General features: G+C 40.0%; 1 protein-coding gene across 1 annotated transcript in view; it reads right to left on the bottom strand.

The window, feature by feature from the left end:
* Window positions 1-3,457, bottom strand: part of prrc2c (proline-rich coiled-coil 2C) — a 26,998-nt gene extending 23,541 nt beyond the window's left edge. Inside the window, exon 1 of the mRNA XM_037698215.1 lies at window positions 3,086-3,457. The gene's annotated coding sequence lies outside the window, so the exon portion shown is untranslated. The remainder of the gene's footprint in view (window positions 1-3,085) is intronic.
* Between the last annotated feature and the right edge of the window lie 4,019 nt (window positions 3,458-7,476).

Below are 7,476 nucleotides of genomic sequence, written 5' to 3'. Positions count from 1 at the left end.
TTATATATATATATTTTTGTTATTGTCATCAAAAAAAAAAAGTGGTGACAGCATTGAGGTGAAGACAGTATTTGGAGGCATATGTCAATAAGAGAAATAAAATGAGCAGCATCAAAGACAAATACAGTAAATATAGATTTGTAGTGTCTTGTCTAAGTCAAACAGAGGTATTTTTTTATTTAAGTAGATTGGTGTGTCTGTGAATATGATTGTGCTGGTTTGTGTGTTGAAAGGGGGCTGACAACTCAGATTAAGAGTCTAAATCCAACACGCTCCTGGATACCTGAGCAGAAATACTTAAAAGAAAATGTTTTACATTAAAATGGTTGAAAATTGAAGACATTTAAAACCACTGCACATTTTTCTCAGACCATTTTAGGTATTGCATATCATAAATCTAAGACAAGTTTATGCTACAGCTTACTGTAATTTAAAATTGCACCCACCAAACCAATAAAATCTCACTATAACTTCTTTCTTCTAAATGAAAACCTTTGGATATAGGTCTCTTTAGCTGGAGTCAAAAAAGTGCTACAGCAACAGCTGTGAGGTGAATGTACATGCCAAGTGTTGTCCTGCAGTTTGTAACTGAAGAAGCTTTTTGAGCTGTGTGAAAGAAAAAGCAAAAAATATTTTGTCACTTTAAATGTTTAAGATTGCAAATAATAAACTGAAATCACAGCAGTCTCTTCTTCTTCTGGATTTTCCCTCTTCAGGGGTCACCACAGCGAGTCATCCTCCTCCATCTCACTCTGTCCTCACTCCACCTCTTTGTATCCTACATCTCCTCTTTGTCTTTTTCCTGGCAGCAGCATTTCTAACATCCTTCTACCAATTTACTACTACTACTACTACTACTACCGTCTCTCCTCCGGACATGTCCAAACCATCTTAGTCTGGCCTCTCAAACAATTTTTTAATCCGTCCAGAGAACCTGACTCAATTTTGTTAGATGAGGTAGAGCTTCGTTTCTGAGCCGTGCACCACCAAGGCAAGTAATGTAGGGGAAACACTGGTCTAAAACAGCAGACTACTAACAGAATAACAAGCCATCTGGATGCTATACCTTAAGAGAGCTGCACAATATTAGAAAAACTTGCAATGTGCACAATAATTTAATACTTCAGTGACCGTATTATTTAACAAACCCACATTTTCTTCCATCGTTACTATCTGGAGTGGGCATCAAGGCCAGTGAGGGTCCACTAGACTGACGAAATGTACCATCTACATGAACATGAACGCACGGGACTTGAAATATAATGGCCCATGATTTACTGCAGTTCTTTGCAATATCGATATTGCAATAACTGATACCACACTGACAGTAAAGTTGCTATATATTGTCCAGCCCTACTTGGAAGGTTGTTGCATATTTCCTTAAGTCAAATCTGAGCAATTTTTACAAAATTGTAATGTTATTGTGTTTATCCAAGATGGGATGATCAGTATGCGATTTTGGTTATTCCCTCACTAACTTTTTGAGTTAATTCGCGTAGAGCTATTTGAAGACTAAAGAGTTGTAATTTGATTAGTTCTGAGTAGTTTACAGCACCTCAATTATAAATCTAACATTTTAAAACCTTTCAAATGACAATAAAATTCAAGCATTTTCTTTTAAGGATTTCACGCACAAATCACACTGGGTACAGGAGGAACAGGCTCTCATTTGGCTTACATTATTTTGATAATACTGTTATAGAGAATACTGTACTATTTAACTGATGGCACCTTTCAACCTAAAAATGACTAACATTAATATAATAGTAGATCTTAAGTCTTGATCAGAATAACTGAATACAATTTTAATCAAATGAGTTTTCCTTCTTTCCTATTCATTTATTTCAAGGAAAGTTATTTAATGCTACTTTTAATTATTTAAAGCCAGGTTATTAGTCTTAATTTGGCTGCTCCCTTCTTCAGGGGTCGCCACAACGAACTAACTCGCACAAAGACTTGACATTTATTTTGATGCCGGATGCCCCTCCTGGTGCAACCAGCGAGCTACCTCAGCCTTCCGTGTGGAGCAGGGAGCTGCCATCGAGGGCGCCCGGGGATCAGATGGTCAGGGTTAAGGGCTTTGCTCAAGGGCTGAGAGTGGAGCCAATGAGGGCAGAAGCAGCCAGGCAGGTGTGGTTGTTTCACCCACTTTTTGATGTTATCCATCTGGGGAGTTGAACTGGCGACCTTCCGATCACAGGCCCACCTTCTCTAACCTCTGCGCCACCACTCCCACATTTAAAGCCAGAGTATTAATACTAATAAATCTGCATCTCTTGAGAGTTAAATGCAGTTTCATTAACCTTAAGTAGAAATGGGATATGACTGCTTGAGATTTACTTTACACACAAAAGTACTTTGTTACTGTAAACGTCAAAAGCAGTAAAGAGGACAAACCAATGAATTTAGTGTGTATGAAGTGAGGTCTTCTTGACATCGCGTCTTGCTCCTCTGACTATTGCAAGGGAAGAGGAAATTATAAATCGTAGCATCCCTTTACTTTGTAAATCAGACACGTCTCGGATATGCGCCGACAGATCACTAACCATCCTACCCAACACGGATCTCATGGTGGAGTGATGCATAGGCAGAAAAAAAAGAGACAAAAACTCAGTGATTCACCCAATCACACGTGGAGACATTAAACTCCAGCATGCCATTCAACTCGGCAAATTCCAGGCAGAACAAGTTGGGATATGCGACGATAAAAGTGATAAATCACTGCCAGGGGTCAGTCTACAGGCCACCCTTCTCCATGAGTCGTAGGGGCTGGCGGCTCACCGGCGGGGGAAGCACAGGCCCTCTCCGGCCGGAACTCAACCAGGCCGGGCTCAAATAACACCTTTAGCGAGATATTATGAAGCCCAGTAGTATTGTCCCGAAAACACAAATCCGGTCGTGCTGTGGTAAGCTGCAGGAGAGCAAGCCGTTAGATTTGCATTCGTTGAACGTGGTTTCGTTTCTCAAGAGTCGCCATCACATCCACTGTGGACTTACTGCTACCCAGCTAGCATTGTGCGAGCTGTGAATGTGCCAACTCCTCCGGACCAAAACCACAGAGGCCGACAAAAGAACACAAACCTACCTGCCAGCGCCGGTGCCTTCCTTGTCCTTTGTGGAGTCGTATGGCCTCAATAAATGTCTGGTTTTGGCCTGGACTAATGACCAGTGTTTGTCTGGCCGGCGGATTACAAAAACTAGCTAACCCGCTAACCCACTCGGGCTAACGATGGGTAGCTCTGCGCGCTGGCTGCCGACAAACTGCTGTCTACGTGCACGGTTCTGTAACGCTTTGTGTCTGCCCCGTTGTCTCACGCAGGCAGTCGGTCTTTTTTTGTTCGGCCCTCGCTGCGGGAGCCAGTCGTCCCGTGGCTCCGTTATCTCGTGCCAGACCGTTTTTCAGGTTGAGTGAGGCTCCGCTCGCGCCGCGGCCTGTCGGACAATCAAAGATGGCAGACACGCTGGTTGCCAGGTTTGTCTTCTCGTATCCCCCATAGAAGCTTCCAGTAGCTGCTCAAATAGGCTTTTTCCTTAACTAACTTTTCTAACGTGACAAGACGACTCCAAGACTAAGTACGTTTGACAAAATGCAATGTCCCCTTTTTAAACATTATGTTGATGCAAAGAATAAGATAAAGATGTTGTTGTAATGACTCAGCAGAAGATGGGTGAGTAAATGAATATGTTGACAAAACCTTTAGTTTTAGCAAACAGAAGTCTGGAAGTGACAGTACTTAATAAACTGTATTGTAGGTCAAAGGTTTTGAATATTATAGGTAGAATGATTTATCACAACATGTGATATTCCAGTTATCTCCATGCATCCATGTATAACTTTTTATTAGCTTTTTATTTTAGAATGGCTCCAGGCTTTGAATGCAATACTTTTTTTTCTGTGAGACAACTTAGTTGACCATTGCACCATTGTATAGTGATAAGTGTTACGTGAAAACCTGATACATCAGTGGCATGGATATAAGCCTACAGGTATATAAATTCAGTTTTTTTTTTTATTTATATAGCACCAAATCACAACAAAAGTCATCTCAGGACACTGTACAGAAACATCCACATACATATAAAGTCAGTTAATAACATTATTTATTTAAGGAGCTAACAGATTGCTTTAGGTTTTCACTTCATCACAGTCCTCCCATCCTAAGCGAGCACAGAGGCAGCAGTGGAAAAGGAAAAACTCCCTCATGAGGAAGAAATCTCCAACAGAACCAGGCTCAGGATAAGTGACCATCAGCTTTGACCGGCTGGGTTTGAGAGGACAGGAAGGAGAAACAGATGCACAGGTCCAGGACGGAGGCCATCAGGTGTTCTCTAAGAGGAAAGACAAAAGGACAGAAATCACATGTTAAGAAAGAATAATTACAAATACAAACTATTCATTTGTATGTATTTGTAACTGTTCATTTAATGAAATGAGCTCAATGTGTTCTCCGGTAGTCTAAGTTTATAGCAGCATAGGATAAGGAATAGGTCAAGAAACTATATCAGGTTTACTGCAATTCAGTTTTGAAAACTGAACGGTATTGCAATGTTGTCAACAGAATCCTTTAGGATCTTAGTACTTTGTACCATAGTTGAACATTTAAATGTGCACTGTTATATGTCTCCAACTTGTCAACTGTCTCCAAAGTGCAAAGCAGTTTGATACATCTTGACAAAAACATTGCCCATCCATCTGTTTTCGTTACTCACTTTTCCTTTCCATGTCACGGGAAAAACATAATTATAATAATATTTTTGAGTGTGATAATAACACTATGGTATTTAGTTCAAATTTTCAGTGTTGATTTTAGGGCTAAAAATTGTATCGATGACCAAAATTTAAAGCTAGGTCCAACAATTCAATAATACTGATAGTAAATCAAACAATACCATGTTGACAAAATACATCCAGAAGCGTGCAAACTCTGATGGCTCAAGAGGAAGATTTTCACGGACTTTTTGTAAACCTGGCAACCCAAAGGCTACGAAATCACGCGTGGACGACAACTTGTTCCGGGGTGTTATTCCACCCTAAATCCAGGAGGGTTGATGAGCCGCGCCAGGTTTGAAGTTCAGACGTGTCTATCTATAAAACGTGCATGTTTTTAGTCAGTGGGAGGAAACTGGAGCAATCCCACACATGCACGGAGAGAAGAAACGTTCAAGGCTGAGAGGCGAACCGGCAACCTTCTCTTTAAAAGGGAACAACTACTGTTCCACTCCATCTTCACTACTTCAAGAAGTGTTTATTTAATATGTATGTCTGATTTAATAATATTACAATAAATCTTTTTTAAGATTTATGTTTTTTTTTCCCTTCTTTCTTTCTTTTTCAGAGTCCGCTGGAGCTGATCCCAGGTGACTGAACATGTCCAGTCAGGGTCAAAATAGACATAAGAACAGAAAATGCAGGCACACAATAAATTTTGTCTAACATTCATGTTTTTGGCTGTAAGAGAACGTTATCTGGAGAGGACATACAACGCTGCAGACGAAGGATTCAAAGCAGAGCTGTGTGGGTGCCACCACCCCACTGTGCAGCCCCATAATAAAAATAATTTCTTTATCCTTTTCATATTTATCATTATAATATAAAATATGTGAGCACAACTCTTTGAACATGAGAAGCAATTTTTTTAAAACGATTTATTCCCAACGTGCGTGAAGAAATCCAAGCAGCTGATATTGACCTCTTCAAGTCAAACAAAAACATGCAGACTCATTCTGTGGTGATGTTTGGTGCATTAAAGTCTGAGAAACTAGACAAGATGGAGGAAAATGATGATGAAGTGCCTTCATTCAGAGCAAATTTTAATACAAACAGGGGGTCACAGTTTGCTTTTTTAACAAGCAGCATATCAATAAGACTTTCAGGTCTTATCTTGTAAATGAGTCCTCGAGGCTAATTAACTTTCTTGGAGTGGAACAGCCAAGATCTGATTCTGAAGAAAAACATCTCGGACTTGTAAAAGAACCTAATCCTTCAGACTTGATTGTGGACAATATATAACATCTATGTTATATGTTGTCCACAATCAAGTCTGAAGGTTTAGGTTAGGTAGTGAAAGCAGCCTTTCTGCTTTCTATTTTGGATGGGACAGACTTAGAGACAGCGACTCAAAAGTATTATAACTAATTGGTTTAGTATTAATTAATAGTCCCAACTGAAAAATAAAAACTACACCTCCGCCTCAACCTGTTCTAGGAACATGCAAATTTAAATAATTACCGTATTTTCCAGCATATAAGTCACAGTTTTTTGCAAAGATTTGTCAGTCCTGTGACTTATACGCCAAAGCAACTTATATACATTGTTTTTTCCATATTCATAACGCAATTTTTGACTGATGCTTTAAATTTCTAAGAACTGCAACAGCGAGTCCTCCCGTGCATTGTCGCTTCACTCAGCTGGTGCAGGTGAAGAAACACAGGAGAGCTAGCGGCTCCGGACGCAATAGATGGATGGATGGTGCCATGCTGCCCAGGTGAAATGAAGCTGTTTTGACCATTAAATAAACACATAATAAATGCCTCGGTTCAGTGGTGATGCATAATAAATGCGACTTATACGCTGAAATGACTTGTACATGGTTTTTACCTCTTCATGATGCTTTTTTGACTAATGCGACTTAAATGCCAGAAAATACAGTAGGTGGAGAGGATTCATTAACAAAATCCTCCTGTTGTAGCCATGTTTCTGTCAGACATAATAAATCAGTATGATAATCAGTTATCAGGTCATTGACCAACAGAGACTTATGTATGCGGGCCTAGAGGAAAGAGATCTGATATTCAATAAACCACATTTAATTATTTTATTTTGTTCTGGTAAAGTAACTGTGTTTATTTTAATAAGATTATTATGGTTTATCTTTTTAGAGCTGATTTTTGGTTTATTTAATTTGAGCGGTGGGTGAGCTTTCACTGTCAGTGGGGGTTTTGGTGGGTAACAGAGGAGAAGCAGCAGAGAGGTGTGGAAGACTAGAGAGGTGTGGAAGACTACATTTCTGCTTCCTGGACTGATTTCTAGACTGAACCGTTAAATGTCAATAACCCAGATGTGCAACTGAATCAGCTAAGATTTCAGAGAGAAGTGCTGCTCCATTTAAGGTGAGATGGATCCCATCTCTCAGCATCAGACTGGGTTTTCTCCAAAATGCACTCCAGTTGTCTACAAATCCTACGTTGTTTTCAGAGTGCTACCTGGACGCAGCAGTTAAACGACTGCATATGGCTAAACATATCATCACTGGACAGGTTGAGGATGGGGCCAGAGAACACTACAGAGTCAGACATAGTTTTAGTGAAGTTGCAAACTGAAACAATATTAATTTTAGTGACTTTTGATTTGCGTAGCTGAGTGTCATTACCACCAACGTAGATAACAATTTCACTGTATTTAACCTTAGCTTTAGCCATTAGTTTCAGGTGGGATACCCGCTCTGGCCTCTGGAATGCAGTTGACTGTGGTCTGAG

This window comes from Nematolebias whitei, chromosome 3 (assembly GCF_014905685.2).
Source record: "Nematolebias whitei isolate Nwh7 chromosome 3, NemWhi1, whole genome shotgun sequence".
NCBI lineage: Eukaryota > Metazoa > Chordata > Actinopteri > Cyprinodontiformes > Rivulidae > Nematolebias > Nematolebias whitei.
This window is presented reverse-complemented; position numbering and strand designations above follow the sequence as displayed.